The sequence below is a fragment of the Anabrus simplex genome, chromosome 2 (assembly GCF_040414725.1).
Source record: "Anabrus simplex isolate iqAnaSimp1 chromosome 2, ASM4041472v1, whole genome shotgun sequence".
Taxonomy (NCBI): domain Eukaryota; kingdom Metazoa; phylum Arthropoda; class Insecta; order Orthoptera; family Tettigoniidae; genus Anabrus; species Anabrus simplex.
The window spans coordinates 867730854-867750904 of NC_090266.1; the positions used below are offsets into that span (position 1 = coordinate 867730854).

Consider the following 20051-nt stretch of genomic DNA (forward strand, 5'->3'; position numbering starts at 1 on the left):
TATATAACTACTACTAACTTACGACATAACTAAAGTTATGTTAGTAATGTAGTATTTATCGATACGACCACTAATAACATAGGTAGGTAAGGGTTATTCTGCCCGAAGGCAGGTCCGAACCTCCGCAGAGGTGTTCCTGAGCCGGAGTTTACGTGCGGTAGAGTGGCCAGTTCCTTTCCGCTCCTCCATTCCCCTACCCCCCACCAACAGCGCGTGGCAAACCATGCAACTCCTGACCACGCCCAATGTTTCTTAAATTCGGAGATCTCACGGGATCCGGTGTTTCAACACGGCTACGGCCGTTGGCACTAATAACATAAATAACTTATTTATTGAGAATTACATTTCAGGCCTTCCCCTAAACTACCATTTCACTCAACGTGAATAAAATAATTTGTAGCCTAGATTGCAGTGGTTCATCACCCGACATTACATACCGGTTTTCATTAAATTCTCTTCAGCCCTTTTCTATTGATGCGTGTACAGACAGACAGACAGACAGACAGACAGACAGACAGACAGACAGACAATGCATTTTCTTGTTACTGTGGACATGACCGATACAGAAATACCATTCTTTTCAAATTCTGAGCAATGTACAGACAAAACTCTTATTTTATATATATATCACGTAGGCTGAGTGGCCCTCGAACCAACCCTCAGATCCAGGTAACAATCCCTGACCAGACCGGGAATCGAACCCGGGGTCTCCGTACACCGCGGGGCCGGCCACAAATAGAAGAAAGTAGCTGAATTATGTATATTGAGCAATTGTTTAATTAAAGTGTCAGTTTAAACATTTGAACAATTTGAACATTATGTACGCATTCATTCAATAGAGTCTATTTACGCATTCATTTAATAGTGCCCCCTATAATTGTATAATGGGGAAAAGAAAGTGTAAGTTTACTGCTAAGTTGGAGATGAGTTTCAGTTGCCTCAGAGGGTCGCACTGTCGAAGAAGCAGTGTGTTACAGCACAAGTATTTGTTTCGAATTTGAAAAGTGTAAAATTTAACTGTTATAATACACCGTACTTTTGTCCTGCTTTTTAAAATTCAACCCTAAATAAAAGCCTCTGTTTGTCCCGATGTTAGCGCGTCAAAATCAAACAGTAAACATAAATAAGCTAATGAGTTGTGTGTTAAGAAGAAAGCCATATTTTCCAGTGTCGACTTAGTTAATGTAACGTTAAAGTTTTTCAGTCTGTCGAATGAGTTTCAAAATCAGAATCCTAGCACGTGGGTAAAATAAGTATTCATACACTGCGTGTGCGGCTTGCCAAATATCTTTAATAAAAACACGAATACTTCATTCCCTAATACATGAATTACATTTCTTAACCAAGTGTGAGGAACCACCTACGGATAGAAATTGTGCTGTCTTTACAAGAAAACAAAACGAATATAATTTTCTGTTAGCAACATTAATATTCATACATGTTAAACACTGTCCTCAAACACGCACTGTTTGACAATCAGTACTTCGTATTTATTCCCTGGGCAATTATAACCGGTTGAATCCTTCGTGATATGGAGCTTTCAATGTCTGATGTTATTTCTGCATCAGTTTTCGACCATTCCTTCTTCAGATGATCAAGGAAATCTTCTTTTGACGAGCATGTCGGTTTCCCTATTCTCCGCTCCAACAATGCCCACAGATTTTCTATGGACCGAGCTTGGTAGCTTCAGTCGCTTAGGTGCGGCCAGTATGCAGTATTCGGGAGATAGTGAGTTTGAATCCCTAATTGGCAGCCCTGAAGATGGTTTTCCGTGGTGTCCCATGGTTTTCCAATCTCACACAGGCAAACGATGGGGCTGTACCGTAATTAAGGCCACGACCACTTCCTTCCCACGCCTAGCCTTTTCCTCTCCCATCGTCGTCATAATACCTATCTGTGTCGGTGCGACGTAAAACAACTTGTAAAAAAGAGATTTTCTATGGGATTGTGGTCTGGGGATCGTGCAGGCGTTGGGAGTTGCTCGGGAACATTATACTGCAGCCATTCGTGAGTTGTACGAGCCGTATGCTTGGGGTCGTTGTCTTGTTGAAAAGCAAACGAGTCTTCAAAATTTAATTTCGCAGCACTGGCCAGCAAATTTTCACGGAGTATGTTTACATATGCTGTAGCAGTCATATTACCTTCAACAACCACTGTTTTTCCGACCCCAGTGTAGCTAATGCATTTCACACCATGACATGACCTCTGCCATACTTGACAATTCGTACAATGTGCTTAGGGTTAAATTCTTGATTTTGTTTACGCCACACATACCTTTGCCCATCAGATCCAAAAAGGTTAAACTTGCTCTCATCCGAGAAAATCTCTTTTTCCAGTATTCCGTGGATTTGTCGAGATATGCGCGAGCGAACTCCAGTCTTTTCACTCTGTTGCGCTGGTTAATGAATCGTTTTGTTCTTGCCGCTCTGCCTTCTAAACCAGCTCCATGAATGTAATTCCTTATGGTTTAAGGCGTTACTTACTTGCCTGTTGCTGTTGCGACGTCTTCAGCAAGCATTCGGGCGCTCACACCAGAGTGCTTGCGCGCTTGTACTACATATCGCGACCCTCGGTCCGTTAGAGCTCCAGGACGTCCAGGCCTTCGAACATTCGCCGTAAATCTCGTTCGTAAGCGACCTGCGCGTCGTGATGAGGATGAAATGATGATGAAGACAACACATACACCCAGCCCCCGTGCCAGCGAAATTAACCAGTGATGGTTAAAATTCCAGTCCCTGCCGGGAATCGAACCCGGGACCCCTGTGACCAAAGGCCAGCACGCTAACCATTTAGCCATGGAGCCGGACCTTGAAACTGTATATGTTTAGGTTATGGTTTTTGTGTGTTGTATTCTAGGAAATTGCAACTATATATCGATGGATCTGTTTACCGATTTCTTTGATTGGTTTGGTATGTACATCGTGCTTCCCCTTAGCATTACGAAAATTCTTTTCTGTCCAGCCGATCAATCACTCTGCGTGGTTACTATATTTCCTTCCCAGAAAATTATTCCGTCGGGTTTTCCATTCCATTATTGGCAACCCTATAATTAGGGAATGTGTAAAATAATAAAAATACTATAAATCTTAGGTGCTAGTAATACTCATTCCTGGCGTTTGCGATTGTTACAGGTATTTATTATTTCAGATTTAGTAAGTTAGGTACGAAATTTCTATACATCAGAGCGGTCATCCAAACTTCATTTTAAATTGGAACCGACCTCTGTAACCGTTATGTCTCATACCACGAGAAAGTTGATCGGTTCGAATGATTTTCAATGGCCACCCTAAACCCGGGGAGCGATTCTGTCAGTCTCACGTTAGGCATATTACGTACAAAAAATGTATAATAGACAGGCTATACTTCTATATATCAGACGTTTACATACAAGAAAAGTATACGATAAGTATTACCATAACACCAATGTAAATGGTCCGTTATTGGACATAAGTTTTCCAGCTAACTCATTCCTGGTCGCCAGTGTTTCGCCCCCGTGTGCTGAGTTGGGCTCATCAGTTGGTACATAGCACACCCACCAAGATGCATCTATATAAAGTATTACCATGCTGTCGTTGCAGCAGCTGAATTGTCCTAGATGGGAGCAAATTGATGATCTAAGAACAGTTGGGTAGCAGATTTTTAAATCTAAGTGTTCACATTTCTAATATCCTTATTTTCTCTTTTCTAGGTTAGTATTGGAACGACTTGTTGGTGATCGAAGACGATTATCCCCAGTTTGTAAGTCACACCCAGCTACCTTCATGAAGTAGCCCTGTTTGGCATATAAGCGACTGATAGATTTTAATTACTAGTAACATTCAATGCAGTTCAGTCTATTGTATAATTGTCCTTCATACTGTATTAGCACAAATTGAGTAAATAATGAATATCTCTGGTATTTTTGTCATTTTGGAAACTAATTATACAGTCTGTTTTTCCTGCTGTCTTGGATACATTCTATGACTCTGGAATAAAGAGTACAGAATTACCTTTGATGCTTCCATGTTTACCTGTGCAGAGTGTAGAATAGTTGTATTTTCTACAGTTGGCAACTGACCCTGACCGAGCAAGTGGCTCTGAGGTATGGGCCACGTAGCTGTCAGCTTGATTTGGGTCACATAGCTATTAGCTTGCATTCGGGAGATAGTGAGTTCGAACCCCACTGTCGGCAGCTCTGAAGATGTTTTTCCATAGTTTCCCATTTTCACACCAGGCAAATGCTGCAGCTGTACCTTAAGCTGGGTTCACACGGTGCGAGTAGATTCGGAGCGAGTGAACTCGCATGAAGCGTGCGCATGTTTCGCCCGCCACTCGCATCATGTGAACAGTTCATGCGAGTCCAGTTGCCTGAGTTTGAGAGAAGCGTCAACTCGGACCGTGCCCAACTTTCTACAAGCGAGTAACAAATTCAAGATGGCGGAAAGCTTGAAGACGGTGCAAGGAAGGAAGTGGAGCGATGCGCAGACAATAATACTTGTACAATTATACGAATCTGAAGAACTGTTGTGGAATGCTAGGTTTCCCAGTTATAAAATAAAAGATGCCAGGGATTCAGCGTTGCTACGGATTGCTGAAAAAATGTATATTCCTGGGGTAGGCGTCGAAGAAATAAAAAAACTAAACATTCTTAGCACGTACAGAGAACTACTTTAAAAATTAAGAAATCCAAGTAGTCAGGCACATCACCCGAAGAAATTTATTCACCGACAATGTAATGGTTTAACATCGCTGATAGATTCCTTGAATGGAGTAATGAATACGAGAAACAATTTCACCAGCTTGGTAAGAGTGTGATATTTATTTATTTATTTATTTATTTATTTATTTATTTATTTATTTATTTATTTATTTATTTATTTATTTATTTATTTATTTATTTATTTACCGGTATTTATTTATTACTCCGTTGTCGTCTATCATTTATTAAAGGGTCAAAGAATATAATACCTACACTGTAATCCATTCAATATCACCGGGCTGAGTGAATGTTTAACAATGTACTATATTCTTTGACACTTAATAATTGATACATGCGAACACACTATGATGCATTCTTTCAGTGCATAATAGATCGCATCCAACACAGCCGACACAAACTTGGATATTGTAGTCTTTGTAACTCGATATAAAGATTCCAAAGATCTGAGACAGTCGTAAGTCGCCAAGTACCGTAGTGTAACCTGGAGTTTCAGACGGGCAGTTGAAGCCGCTCTCATATTTGTGTTGCGTTTCTGTATTTGTACTTTAATCATCCGTAGAAGTTGATCGAACTGGATAGCTGTGAGTCGTAGTGTGACTTTTCAATGTGTTTTCATCCCCCTCTAGAACTTCACGTAAAAAATGTGTCGACGCACCGAATGCACTACGTCATGCAATCCACTCTCGCGCGCACATTACATTTTCCTTTCTATTTATTTTTACAACACTATTTACTAACTCGGCAATTAACATATCAGCAACAGCTGATATCCTTTCCCTTACGAGGTCCGCCATCTTAATTCAGATGCGAGTACAACGTCGTGTGAATACCCATTATATGCGAGTAGCTGGCCAGAAGATGCGCACGCATCATGCTAGTCCACTCGCACCGGGTGAACCCAGCTTTAATTAAGGCCACGGTCAGTTCCTTCCCACTCGTAGCGGTCTCCTATCCTATCGTCGCCATAAGACCTATCTGTGCGGGTGCGACGTAAAGCATATTGTAAAAAGAGATATATATGTGATTAACCCTGATAGAGAAAGTACAAGCTGTACGTTTGAATTGTCGCTAATAATTATGCAGATATGAAACTCCGTACGGCCATGGCGATTCTGAACCAGCTCGGTAGCTGCATTCGCTTAAGTACGGCCAGTATCCAGTAATCGGGAGATAGTGGGTTCGAGCCCCACTGTCGGCAGCCCTGAAGATGGTTTTCCGTGGTTTCCCAATTTCACACCAGGCAAATGCCGGGACTGTACCTTAATTAAGGCCACGGCCGCTTCCTTCCAATTCCTAGGCCTTTCCTATCCCATCGTCGCAATAAGACCTATCTGTGTCGGTGCGACGTAAAGCAAATAGCAAAAAAAAAAGGAAAAAAAAAGAAGTGTACTTCAACAGGCGGCGTACAACTAGCCAGACGAGCAGGCAGGCCCAAAAGTGTTACGGAAGACAACAAAGCACGATTGCGGTCTGAGCTGGACAACTTGCTGCCCAGAAACAAATCGCGAAGGATGATCTCGACAGCCGTGTGCAGTTCACAGAGACCTGGTTGACGAGGCTTGCTTGGAGATGATCCTGAACTGCTTCATTGCATGATATGGAGTGATGAAGCAAAATTCTATATATCAGGTTTTGAACAGTTACAATATTGCATAAAATGGCGTCCTGAAATCATGTATGTGAAAATCGAAATGAACGCTTAGAGTCCGCGAGTCATGGTGTGAGGTGGTATTTGTTTTGATGGAGTAATCAACTTGTATTTCTTCTCGGGAGACATTTACCCGGAATTGCTGATGAGCACGATTCATCCACTACTTCTTCAACGGTACGACTTCGACTTCGACGAAATGTGGTAACAACACAATGGTGCCCCGCCTCACTGCTCACACATTAGAGGGATGGTTGGACGAAAGTATTTATCATCAGTAGAATGTTTTTCTGTCTTGTCCCTCATTCCTTCCTTCAACCGTTGGTCACCATAAACACACAGCCCGGTGGCGCGTAGAACTCCCGTTCTCTATTATGGCCTGCTTTGCGCCGCGCCGTGTCGTTCCAGAGCAGTTCGCTTCACAATTAATAAGCTTGACTGGAGCGTTTAAAAGTGGGAAAGATAACGAAATGAAGATAAAGTTGTAATTCAAGAGGGCAAATTGGAGCATATATTCATTTATAGGGTTAGGAATAATGGATTGGAAGAATTTATTAAGGGAAATGTTCGATAAATTTTCAAATTCTTCGAAAACATTCTAGAAAAGGCTAGGTAAGAATCTGCGACCTGGACTACCGATGTTGAGTGAACTAACATGGCTAGAGTTCGTGGAGAGCGACCGGACATGCCGGTTGTAATATAGCTTGACTGCTAAAAATGTAGCTAGTGAGACTTATCAGTGCAGATGTGAAAGTATCTACTGAACATAAACATTTAGGCCTATTCAGTGAAAGAGACATCGTTTATACTGTACTTTAACAGTGTGAATTGTGGACGATTAACTTATCAGATAGTATATATTATGGCTGACCCCCTAAATACGGGTCAGTCCGTAAAGTTAGCATTAGAGAAGTGGCGAATTTCCCATACGTGCGATTGATGTGTTACATCCCTTGTATTTTCAACGAAAAATAAATATTAATTATTCATATTTTAATGGAAATTATTTGTATAAAATTCAAACGCACAGTTATCGATACTGAGAGATGGATGAAAGGAGCGTCGCTGGCTAGTGGCTGCTACTAATTGCCAAACTACTTCAAAGATGACAGCACAAGCATTGGACCCTTGCTTGTTGATCTCTTTCGTGGGGTTGGAATGCGGAACGAACAACCACATCCGTCAAGTGGGCGGTGCAAGTGGAATCCTGTAAGTTATCGTGAGTGGCCGGGATTTATTTGCTATTTCGTGAAATACTCGAATTTTTGCTTGTGAGTGGTTCTTTTCTTTGCTCTAAATGATGGTACATGACAAATGTGTGTTGTTGTAGTAATATAAATGATTCAGTTTCGTGTGCTTGTAATGTAAATATCAAACAAAGAAAATGCGGGAATTATGTGATTTTGAAATGACATCTTACCGATCAGAAAGTAGTTCAGCAGACATGGATGTAGGAGCGGGTTTCTACCGCGCAATCCGAATTGAATTCTAACTATTGTGTGATTGAACGGATATTAAGAGAGCCATTTAGTATAACCAACTTTTTTTTTTTTTTTTTTTGGAGAAAAGTTGAATTATAAATGGACAACCGCGTCCAACTCTGAATGTAAATACACAACTTAAATCGTGTGTTTTGTCATTTCAACAGAAATATTTATGAAACAGACTGTTGGATTAGTGGATGCGAGATCTTAAATGAACTTTTCTGTTGGCCTTGTTTGTTGTTTTCTCTTGAAAAATTTGTTTGGAATGACGGTCTGTTTGTGTTGATGTTTGCAATTTTTTTCGGTTACATCCCCTAAAGCAGAAATTAGGAGTCGCCACTGCATTAGAGACATGTTATTGGATAGCTACCTCGGCTAGACTCAGTGAACCAACCAGTACCAGCAAGTTATGGTCAACAGCAGTTAACATGCTATTCTCAACAGCAATCACAATAATAACAGCAGCAGCAGCAGCAGCAGAAACAACTTATTGGAGTTAGAGTACGGGCACTGATACTACCTCAGTACAAGAGTTACTTCTGAAGGTAACAACTTATATTATTGCCAGTCATGGCGTTGATTTGACGGAAGATAACTTGATCAAGCAACTAAACGATTTTGTGTTCAGACGATAGAACAGTCTAATACTCTAATGGTATTGTAACAGGAGCAGAGCAGGTGACAGAAGTAGACATGCTAGATACCAGTATTTCAGTATTTAGTAATTCCACATGAGAGAAGTGCCATTAACTATTCGGTCAAGTTCAGATCATCTTAGTTCTGACAGAGTAATTACCTATCAAAGTAGAGACAATTGAGAAGAACGTGTTCAAAACTTGCTATTTCCACCTCCAAGAAGTAAATCGATATTTCGTTCACATGCATTACAGTAGTTGAATATTGATTGCCATGAGGAATCCAGACCACGAAGATATAATTTCTTAAAATTTGTGCCAAACCCGATCATTGGCACGTTCCATGTGCCTTTTGTTTTACTTTTCTTGTGAATTTCTTAGGGTGGAAATAGAAACTTTTGAACGCAAGTTGGCCGTGCTGTTAGGGCCGTGCAGCTGTGAGCTTGCATCCGGGAGACAGTGGGTTCGAGCCCCACTGCGGCAGCCCTGAGATGGTTTTCCGTGGTTTCCCATTTCACACCAGGCAAATGCTGGGGTTGTTCTTTAATTAAGGCCACGGGCGCTTCCTTTCCCCTCCTAAGCCTTTCCTATCCCATCGTCGCCATAAGACCTATCTGTGTTCGTGCGACGTAAAACAAATTGTACAAATAAAGAGGTGGTTGACATCAGATCTATTGGGAAAAATCGTTTTAAAATAAAAGTAGTAGCTCGTTCGTCAGTATCTGCAAATTTAATTTACAATCTGATGCCTTATAACAAAGAAATTTAGAAGCGTACGTTCCAAATTTCCTTATCCATAAGACGGGTATAATCGGAAAGGTTTACACTACGCTAAGCGAGGAGGGCAAATTAGAATAGTGAGTCTCTCCAAATCCAGTTGGTATATTGAGAAGTTTACCAAAGAGTCCCACACGAATCCAGACCAAGTTACAGCTATCCCAGTGTGTGTCGTAAGTTTTCGATCACAGTCTCTCCCGTTTTCGATCACTCTCTCCCTACTCATGTAGCCATATTGGGAACTCGCTTTGGAAACTTATGTAGCTTCGGCAGTGCAGTGTGACACATGTTTACGCCTGGGTTATGGACAAGGTCAATGTAAGACAAGAGTAGCCCCAGCCCGATATAATAGGTGTGCCGGTTCAACACTTAACAGAAAACTATGATAATACCACGGAAGTATGATGTGCTCTCTGTCGAGGTCAACATTTTGCTTCAGATAAGAACTGCCGGGTGCACATTAGACTGCGTGATACGAAACTGACAAAATCGTAGTGTCCACAACAAGGACAACAGGAACAACGGCTCCAAATACCGAACGATGCCGCTCATATGCAACGACAATAATTTCCTTCACTTTCTACTCTTACGTCCTACTCGCCTGTATGAGGCACCCCCTCCCTCCCTCCCCAGCTTACCTCCCCCATACCATCGAGTATTTGTTCCTCCGTAGTTTCCTATTTTCACCCCCCAGGCTGTACCTTAATTAAAGTCACGACCGCTTTCTTCCCACTCTGAGCCCTTTCCTATCCCATCGTCATCATAAAACCTATCTGTGTCGGTGCGACGTAAGAACAAAAGTTGGTTCTCCACAATGACACCTCTCAGACAAACCATATCCTCGTCCACATAACATTCCCGATCACTCCATCAATCGAAATAAATTCTTTATAGCAGAAGTAGTCCAAGTAGTCCACGTTTTAAAATCAGCTCGTCTCAGACAACGCCTGTAGGAAATTCACTCGTCATCGGGAAACTAATATCCAGTTTGATAAACAAATTCAGTGGATTTTCAGGTCAAGCAGTGGAATGTTAGATCTATCATAGCCAATAAGGAAAGTTTACAGCATGAATTCGGTCACAGAGCTATCAAGATGGCAGCAATTTCCGAGACGTATTTCAACGAATTAAAAACTATATGATTTAGAAATTATAACATTCTACGTGACGATAGGTTCGATGGGAAAGGAGGTGCAGCATTTTTCATACATCATTCAGTTCCTTTTAAGGTATTACCTGTCACGGCGAGAGTAGTTCCTGACATACAAATCGTCGCAACACTTGTCCATTCACCTGCGCTCGAGTTCATATGCCTTTCACTTTATTGTATGCCAGACAGAATCATAATACAGGCAGTTCGGAATCAAATGTTATCCCCTTTGACACCACCTTACCTTATATGCGGAGACATCAGTGCACAGAGACCGACAGTGTTGTAATATTTTAGAGACAATAGACCATTGAATGACGGCTCACAGACACTTGTTCCGTCGTTATATTACAGACCATCGGCAGTCGTTATTACAATGTGCTCCCCCGCCATTAGCACAATCACTCATTGGAATATATTAAAAGACCCGCTTTGTTCAAATCACTACCCAATACCTATGAATATTGATATTTTTCCTACGAATAGCCCCTCTCCATATCCATCAAACAAGTGGAATATTAGTGGTGCAAATTGGGCACTTTTTATGGAGAAAATACTCGAGGAAACACGTTGTTTTCCGATCCACATACTGTATCTACAGTGGACGATTACAACCACTTTGTAGAGATGATGGAATGTGCTACTCATGTATCTGTCTCTCTGAGAAAACCACCTGGCCAGAAGAAAAACACTTCAGCAGTATGGTGGAACACAATTTATTCTCGAGACATTGCTCTCAGGCGGAATGCTCCAGAGAGTTCAGAACACTACCTACTCAAAAAACGTTCCTACAACATTAGAAGACATCCACTCGTACTAAGTGATTTCTGAAGAAAGCTAAGAAACGCAGTTGGCCAAAATATTGTTCCACCGCGGTTTCCCACTTTCACAGCAGGCAATTGCTGTGGTTGTACCTTAAAGCCACGGCTGCTTCCATTCCACTCCTAGTCCTTTTCTATCCCATCGTCTCCAGAAGACCTGTGTCGGTACTGCATCGCATGCGGTTCTTGCTCAACAGAAATTACGGTACTCAGGATTTATCACTTCATACCTCCTGGCGAGAAGATTTTTCTGATGGAATTACACCACCATCTAGTGTTATACACCGTGTACATTTACCGAAGAGCAATCTGACCACTTTCTCTGTTCTCCATTTAGATTCAAGGAGCTCCGAGTGGCTATCAAGAACTCCGCCAAAACTCCGAACATAACGTTGCAAATTTGTTTCAGAAATGCATTCCTGAGTCTTGGAAGACACAAATTATAGTACCCATCCTAATGCCAGAGAAAGAGCCAGGAGATCTGCAGGATATCGAGCAATTGTCCTTTCCTCTTGCAATGGAAAAACGGTGGAAGGAATGATTACAAATCGTTTACTACACAAAATGGATTCCGCAAGCGTCGTGACACATGTGATAACCAAGCCATGCTAACTACAGTGATGCATGCAGTTTTTCTTAATATTCAATACCTTCCTGCTCTCCTTTTGAACATATCCGCTTCGTATGCCAATGCATGAATACCAGTAATGATATTTATTTTTACGTCCCACTAACTACTTTTACGGTTTTCGGATACGCCGAGTTGACGGAATTTAGTCCTGCAGGAATTATTTTACGTGCGATTAAATCTACCGACGTGAGGTTGACGTATTTGAGCACCTTCAAATACCACCGAACTGAACCAGGATCGAACCTGCCAAGTTGGGTTCGGAAGGCCAGCGCCTCAAACGTCTGAGACACTCAGCCCAGCAATATCAGTAATACTGGACGCACTGATTTCTCTTGGATTACCTCCAACCTTTGTGTCGGGTATATATCAATTTATGCATGTTAGAAGGGATTATTTTCGCCACAGACGTAGCCTTTTTAGATCACGACGATCGACCTGAGGACTCCCTCAAGCAGCTGTGTTTAGTCCCCTATTAAATACCATCTATGTCCGAGAATCGGAGAATATTCTGCCTTTTTTTTTCTATTTGCTTTACGTCGCACCGACACAGATATGTTTTACGGCGACGATGGGATAGGAAAGGCATAGGAATTGGAAGGAAGCGGCCGTGGCCTTAATTAAGGTACAGCCGCGGCATTTTCCTGGTGTGAAAATGGGAAATCACAGAAAACCATCTTCAGGGCTGCCGACAGTGGGGCTCGAACCCACTATCATCCGAATTTTGCCTTCTAGAGTTAGCATTCTTCAGTATTCTGACAAAGTCAGCATTTTTACTTCAGCGACGACAACACCTGCTAAGTGTCGTTTTGCAGACGCTATGATATATGTAAATCAGTGGCAACATCAACATGATTTTGACTTCTCTTAAATCGCTGGCAGTAATATTCACAAGAAGAATTCATCCACCATTCTAAACTTCAACCTGGGATCACAAAACATTTCGTTCAAACCCCAAACCAAATTCCTTGGACTGGTCTATGATTCCCGACTCGCGTGGCCGGCTCATAAGCGACATATTATCCCAAAATTGGAATAAAGGCTTGTGCTTGGTGGGGAGCACATCCACCACCTATACTATTACTGCTATATCGCAGAGTAATTTGCTCAAAGATGGAATACGGAAGCAGATTTTATATCTCTGGCAACAAGCGCATACTTCAGTTTCACTACGAATATTCCAATTTGCCTGTGAGCAATGAATCGTGCACAGTTTCTTTCTGTTAAAGCAAATCCATACTAAAAATTCGACAAGTCTTACACCTCGAATTTATTGGATTATAAAGCCCAACAGGAACCCCCGCCCCCCCGCGCTATGTCCTTGGTTCACGCGACGACGATTCATCTCGGCAATCACTCGATTCGATTCAACCACGGAGGCTTCAGAAGTCACTTTAACGTATCAGTGTAGTGGATACGCCATACTGTACATGTGATGGCCAGTCAATTTAGGACCTAAATCACCTGTTTTTTAATGTGCTCATTACCGCACACAGCAAAATGGTTTGTGAATTCTCCTGTTCTCGTTAAACAAAACTTACCTTGCAGCATACTAACACTGCTAGCTTCTAAAGGCAACAAAGTGTATTATATTATTATGAACTATTTTAAAGAAAATTTCATACAAATTTGAATTTTCAGTTTGGGTCATTTTGCAATATAATGTGGAAAATGTTTATATTATACTTCTACCATATTGATAAGTAATGCGTGGACATCATCGAGGGTATATTTGTACGTTATAGAAATGTTACGGGTAACATTGTTGTATCATGTAGGAGACTCAGTGCAATATAACGTGTAGAAATTGTAATGGGTAAATGTGTGTGACAATGAAATGTAATGTATAAAAATGGAATCAACATACTGGTGCTACATTGATAAATAGAACCGAATGAGTGGCTGCGCTGGTTGGGTCACGTATCTGTCAGCTTACATTCGGGAGATAGTGGGTTCCCCATTGTCGGCAGCCCTGGAGGTTGTTCTCCTTTATTTTCCATTTTCAGACCAGGCAAATCCTGCGGCTTTATCTTAAGGCCACGGACGTTTCCTTCCTACTCGTAACCCTTTCCTATCCCATTGTCGCCATAAGGCCTATCTGTGTCGGTGCGACGTAAAGCAACTTGTAAAAAAAGGTAAACACGTCAGAGATTAGACAGTCTCTCATTAAAATGCAGCATATGAACGTTGGCGGAATATATTCGGGACTTCTAGAAATGCGTTGTGTGAACATTGTTATATTATTTTGAAATCTTTGTAAATATATTGATAAATAACTGAATAATTAAAATACAGTAATTAATAAAAATAATTAATCGAAATGTCCTTAGTATGGACGTCAGAGTTCACCAGAATGGATCCCTCAAATTTTATTAAAGCATGATATTTCTCTCTCCCAGGGCGTGTACATACAGCAGCGTACTGGTACATCCGCTTCAGGCCTTAGGCCTACCTAACCTTCTGAAAACGACTAAATAGGTAGGAACCGCACTTAGGTTCATCAAATAACTCCACTGATTCTAAAATAACTAACTATAATTTGAATAATATCCGTGCATATCAACACACCAAAATATAGATAGATAGCTAGATAGATAGACATGATTTATTTTAACTGGCAAAGTTAGGGACACGTGTCCCTGTCTTACACTTAACCAGTGAAATACATAATTAACATAAAAATATATAACATACTGAATAAATGAAAAAAGAGAATGAAACAAATTACTACGGTACTATGCTATCCTGCTGCACATAAAAATAACTATTATAATACACAGTATAAATTAACATTTTGCTTCCTGCGAAGAAATTAACATACAACAAAGAACGAATTACAATTTCAATAATAATAATAAATAATAATAATAAATAATAATAATAATAATAATAATAATAATAATAATAATAATAATAATAATAATAATAATATAGATAAACCTACTAATATTTACAATTAATTTGTCCAATTCCAGAAGTATATCGCATTGACGAAATGTTCAGTTTTCATGAGTTTACTGTGGTGAAAAACATTGCAAAATGGGGATAGGGATAAGGATAACTATGCAGGAAAACCACAGCTGAGTACTTTCTAACACTACTGATGAATAATAATACTAATAATAATAATAATAATAATAAGAAGAAGAAGAAGAAGAAGAAGAAGAAGACTGTCGCACTACGAGCTCGTTTCATAGAGATATTTTGAACACATACTTTTAAATCTTCCGTGGCTTGATATCCCTCTGACCTCCTGCGGAAGGAAGTTCCATTCACGGCTGGCCACAACAGTGAAGGAATTGTTGTAGGTTGAGGATTTATGCTTAGGAATAGCGAGCAATATCGAGCTCAGCGCTCTGGTGTTTTTATCATGGTGTTCAGAAAGGCTATGAAATCGTTCATACAGGTAAGATGGGGATTGTAAGGTAAGGATTCGGTGCAATGAAGTCAGGGTATGCAGCTTGCGTCTGTCTTCAAGGCGTAGCCATCCGAGGTCGACGTAAGACTGGGTAACATGATCTGAAAATTTCAGATTACATATAAATCTTACACAGGCATTCTGTGCACGTTGTAGTTTATCTCGAAGCTCGGTTTTCACATCTTTGTAAACTACGTCACAATAATCGAATATTGGAAGAACGAGGGTTTCAACTAGTTTCTTCTTTAAACTGAACGGAAAAGTAAATTTGAAATTGTTTAATGTGTGCAACGTAGCAAAAACTCGTCTACTCACAGATATTATCTGATCCGTCCACGAGAGGTGCTGGTCAATGGTTACTCCGAGATTTTTTACGCTCTTGCAAAAGGGCAAAACTTGATTTTGAAGTTGTACGTCGGGGATGGACATGCGGAAATTGTCGGAAATAAGTCTTGGTTGGGCAATTACTATAGTTTGGGACTTTTTTGGGTTCAAAATAAGTCCATGCTGGTAAGACCATTTACTTATGGCCTCTAGATCCATGTTAATTTTCTCGATTGCTGTCAAAACGTCTGTTGGTTTTGCATGGATGTACAATTGTACGTCGTCAGCATAGATGTGACGTTTACAATGTGTCAGCTGTTTAGCTAGGTCGTTGATATAGACAGAAAATAGCAAAGGAGCAAGGGTTGACCCTTGTGGGACACCTCTTTTTACATATTGCCACGAAGAAAATGCACCTTGATTGGTGACACGTTGTTGACGTTCGTGTAAATAAGCTCCCAACCATCTCAGAGTACTGTAGGAGAAACCTAGGTGATAAAGTTTGGATAGGAGCAACTCATGGTCTACAGAGTCAAATGCTTTACTGAAGTCCAATAATACTAGGATAGTCAGTTTTTGCTCGTCAATAGCCTGTCTTATATCGTCAGTCACGCTTAGTAAGGCAGTACATGTACTGTGATTGCGTCGGAAACCTGACTGGTGTGGGTCTAATATGTCGTGGTCGTTGAGATAGTTGGTGATTTGATTATGCACTATGTGTTCGAGTCCCTTGGCTACTATTGACAGTATATTTATAGGTCTGTAGTCACTGTTTAGTTTAGGAGATTTTATCTTTGGTAAAGGATGCACCAGGGCCATTTTCCAGACAGTTGGAAATACACTATTTTGAAGGGAGAAATTGTATATGAATGTCAATACTGGAATAATAGCGTCGATAATTTTCTTTAGCATTATGATACATATATTGTCCACCCCTGTGGATTTAGTTTTGATTCGCATGATAGCCGCTTTCACTTGAAGGGGTGAGACATAACTAAAATAAAATTTGTCTCTGCCTACGGGTGGTGTGTTGTAATTTGCACCCAAAAGATTTTCTTTTGCTTCTTCGTTTAATTGTACATGGGAGGATACGAAGTGATTATTCAATTCATCAAGAGAAACTTCCAAATCGTCTACCTTGTCCGGTTTATTTAGTCCAAAATGGCGGATTGACTTCCATAAAGTAGCGGGTCTTACGTCAGGTTTTATAAGGTCATGGGCGTACCGTAGTCGAGCGTTTCTTACTGTCTGAGTCGTTTTATTACGTAGTCGTTTGTAATAGATAAAGTTTTCCTCTGTCGGGTAATGTTTATATTTCCTATGAGCTGCATCCCGCTTAGCCATCATTGCTCTAATATCATCATTTAGCCACGGGGAGAGTCTTTTACAGACGCGTGCTGTTCGTATAGGGGCATGTTTGTCAAAAATTTGTAGTATCATGTTATTGAAAGTGGTGACCATGTCGTCAATATTAGTTTTATGAGTTATCTCCTGCCACATAAAATACACTCAGTAAATACTACTGGAAGACTCCATATGTACACAATTATCCAACAACAACAACAGTGGGAAACGAAAAGTGAGAACCAAGCTACCATTTGCAGTCAGCCCGATGAACATTAATTACAAAGCATATACGTATATAGATAAATACCTTTCACTGTCTCTGTGTATCAACACAACTTGCATATTCTCATAATTGGCACTTGTTATAGCACACAGATACTGTACCTTCATAATTATGTGTTCAATGATTCTAACACTTGTTTTAAAGATACATTCACTCGAGCAACACACACTAGTTGTTCCAGAACATAAATTATGGAAAGTCTGATATACTCGTACAGTACCCCGTAGCTCTCACCGACATATAAGACACCATCCCGCAACAAGTGATACAATACAAAGTGCCTAAGCACTCTACAGTTCGTTGGTCAGTACCACACATTACATTCCACAAAATTTCACGTCAATAACGTTCTACAAAAGTTACATCTCCTCCCTTCCGCTGTTTAAGTCAAGTATGTTTCGCAAAAGTTACATCTCCTCTACGTACACCAGTTTTTAAATCAACTCCTCCGCTGTTTTCAGTCAAGTCCTCCGTCGTTTTCTCACATGCCTAAATAGACCTCAGCTTCCCCCTTCTACACTGGTCCTGGCCATCCAACCACGAGTGGAAGATCCTCTTGCCATACCAAGGCCACGCCCCGAACCTCTTCCGGGTCTCAAGACAATAACAAGGCTAAGCCATCGAACTCTGGGCTGTTCAACATGACTCACAAAAAGATTCCTAGTTTAAAATAGCACAGTTTTCCCATCCGGTTTTACAAACAAATTACATATGAAGACCTTCCAGCTTAAAATATTAAGAAAATATATACAAATTAAATAATAATAATAAATATAATAATAATAATAATAATAATAATAATAATAATAGCATATCTTCTAAATACAGTGCGAGGGTGTGATATATGTACTATCACAAATTCGAGGACACCAATATATGCTTGTGAAGCATCGAAAGGTCATATGTAAAAATAGATGTATAATTGGGTCTCCTTGAAATATATTGCGAAAAAGGTTACGGGAATTTAATTTTGATCTCATAGAAAGGGAATATAAATTGGGTGTGCAGATACTTGTGATTAATAGAAAGGTAGCTTAATATGTAAAATTTGATATATTGTACGTTCAAATTTGTTGCATTGAATAGTATTGTATTAAATAACAAATGTACCTATCACAATATTTAAAATAAAATAATTGAAATAAAATAATTAATAAAATTATTTAATCGTTAGATTGAGTGGCTCAGACGGTTGAGGCGCTGGCCTTGTGGCCCCAACTTGGCAGGTTAGATCCTGGCTCAGTCCGGTGGTAATTGAAGGTGCTCAAATACGTCAGTCTCATGTCGGTAGATATACTGGCACGTAAAGGAACCCCTGCGGGATTAAATTCCGGCACTTCGATGTCTCCGAAAACCGTAAAAGTACTGTAGTTCATGGTACGTAAAGCCAATATTATTATTATTATTATTATTATTATTATTATTATTATTATTATTATTATTAATCGAAATATTTGTGATGTTTTGAACATCACAGCACGTACATAAAATTATCAAACTGTGGAATTAATTGGAAAGATTTTATATTTAATTTGTGGTAGTTCACTCTAAATGATAATGCTTAAATATAGGGTTTATAGTCATCTATTTCACATTGTCGTCTGATTTCTTTGTATCACGGCAAAAACGAATTCTGAACGAGCTGCGTCTTGAGTTACGTATTGCAACATCACCCGTATTAATACCTTGCAGTAAATTTCCAGTAGCCCGAGGTCAGGCGACCGGACACACCATGCTAATTTTAGCCCTTTACCAGGAAAAGGACATCAGGACATCATCGAGATTGCAGAATTGCTTAGCCCCCTCCATATTCTGAAGAGACTGTTATAACTTGTTAACTCCTAATTTTCGAACTTTGCTTGACGCTTTATAAGCCTGCGAAATTTCAACCTATGTGAGTAAACGTTAAGAAACTAGATGATGGATATACAGCGATGTTTAGGATAAGGGATAAAACATCAGATCTTACAGGACCATGTGATATGGTAGATGGAGATTTTGGAGCCTATATACATCAACGACAGGAGCTCGAGGAGGTCTTAATAGCTGAACCGCTGAAGATCTTAACTGCTGAAGGTCTTAGGCTTCTTAACATCTTAACATCTTAGCGTTTGTACGACTTAGTGTCTGATGGTCATGATGCTAGAGGAAGGTCTTTCTCATCGTTCTTATTATACGAGAGAAGACAGAGCAGATATGAAGAGGAAGTTCTCCCTGTAGTTTACAAGTTCACTTTGCATCTGAGCAGAGCACTACTCAGAGTTACTCTCATTGAGAACTGGTTATCATAATAATGAGATAAAGTTGACGAGAGACCGGTTTTAACTTATATAGCACGGCAGAAATGTTGTTACGTATTTAGTTATGCTACATTTCTGTAATACGGAAGAATATAAGTGTATTCTCTCCATGAACGTATCCCAAGGTGGATTTGATATTGAAATTAGGGCTCATTACCGCATTATGTAATGAGTATTATAGGAAGTGTTATAGTTAGGAAGGTCGTTGTCCAATTAGTGAATCGGAAATAGGACTGGTACTTACTACGAGAGATGACAAAGGCAGAACCAGCAAACAGCTCCTACATCATCTGGGATTATTTAGAGTCTCATTACTCATTATTAATGATCAGTTATTGTCTTCAATCCTTAAGTTTGAAGGCTGGCGCGCAAGGGGTATTGTTTATGGAGAACCGGGCGAGTTGGCCGTGCGCGTAGAGGCGCGTGGCTGTGGGCTTGTATCCGGGAGATAGTAGGTTCGAATCCCACTATCGGCAGCCCTGAAGATGGTTTTCCGTGGTTTCCCATTTTCACACCAGGCAAATGCTGGGGCTGTAC

The 20051-nt window shown here is 40.3% G+C and overlaps 1 protein-coding gene across 5 annotated transcripts in view; it reads left to right on the forward strand.

Annotated features, from left to right (window-relative positions):
* Pfrx (6-phosphofructo-2-kinase) overlaps positions 1-20051 on the forward strand; it is a 656010-nt gene that overhangs the window by 348787 nt on the left and 287172 nt on the right. Inside the window, exon 4 of one of the 5 annotated variants that reach the window (XM_068226313.1) lies at positions 3689-3738. The exons of the other annotated variants lie outside the window; for them this stretch is intronic. The gene's annotated coding sequence lies outside the window, so the exon portion shown is untranslated. The remainder of the gene's footprint in view (positions 1-3688; positions 3739-20051) is intronic. 5 annotated transcript variants of the gene reach the window in all.